The sequence below is a fragment of the Oreochromis aureus genome, linkage group 4, assembly GCF_013358895.1.
Source record: "Oreochromis aureus strain Israel breed Guangdong linkage group 4, ZZ_aureus, whole genome shotgun sequence".
NCBI lineage: Eukaryota > Metazoa > Chordata > Actinopteri > Cichliformes > Cichlidae > Oreochromis > Oreochromis aureus.
The window spans coordinates 28,190,620-28,191,316 of NC_052945.1; positions in this window are offsets into that span (position 1 = coordinate 28,190,620).

Below are 697 nucleotides of genomic sequence, written 5' to 3' on the forward strand. Positions count from 1 at the left end.
TGCTGCCATTTTCTATTTTTATTGTTGACGCGAGTTGACACGACTGCACATGGAGGAACTTTGCATGCAAGGCTTTTCTGCCGCAGAGGCGCTGCAAGATGTGAAGCAGCAGGATGGCTGCGGGCTTTTGCTAGCACTGACAAGTTTTGTTGCCAACTCATTTTCATTCTTGGACTATTAGAACAGCATTTCATTATTTACTCTTCAAAATGATCCTTGTTTATTTATTTATTGATACTTTTTGCTGGGATTGGAGCATCACTTTAATCCAATCTGAAACAAGCCATTTCAGCTCCTCCTTTTAAGCCACGTCCTATGATTGGCTGCCCCCCGTGATCAGATTTGAACAGTTGTGTGGGGATTCTCTTTTGTGCTTTTGGCTTAGAGGGGCTACTCACAAATGGTAACCTCAGTTTTATAGGCCATATTTAATTTGAGTGCAGTCACTGTGTATGCCAGAAAAAAAGGCAAACGCACATTAAGTCTGCCTTGTATCAGTGGTATTGCTCTTGTCGAGGCTTCTATACTTGAGTGAATTTCTGAGGCAACAACAACTTGCGTTCCTGTGGAATTTCAAATACAGAAGAACACACTACGAAAATGTTGCATTTTTTAATAATTGCATTTTATTAATTGAAAACAAAAACAAAAAACAAAACAAAAAATGCAAATTGGAAAAGGAAAAAAAAAAAAAAAA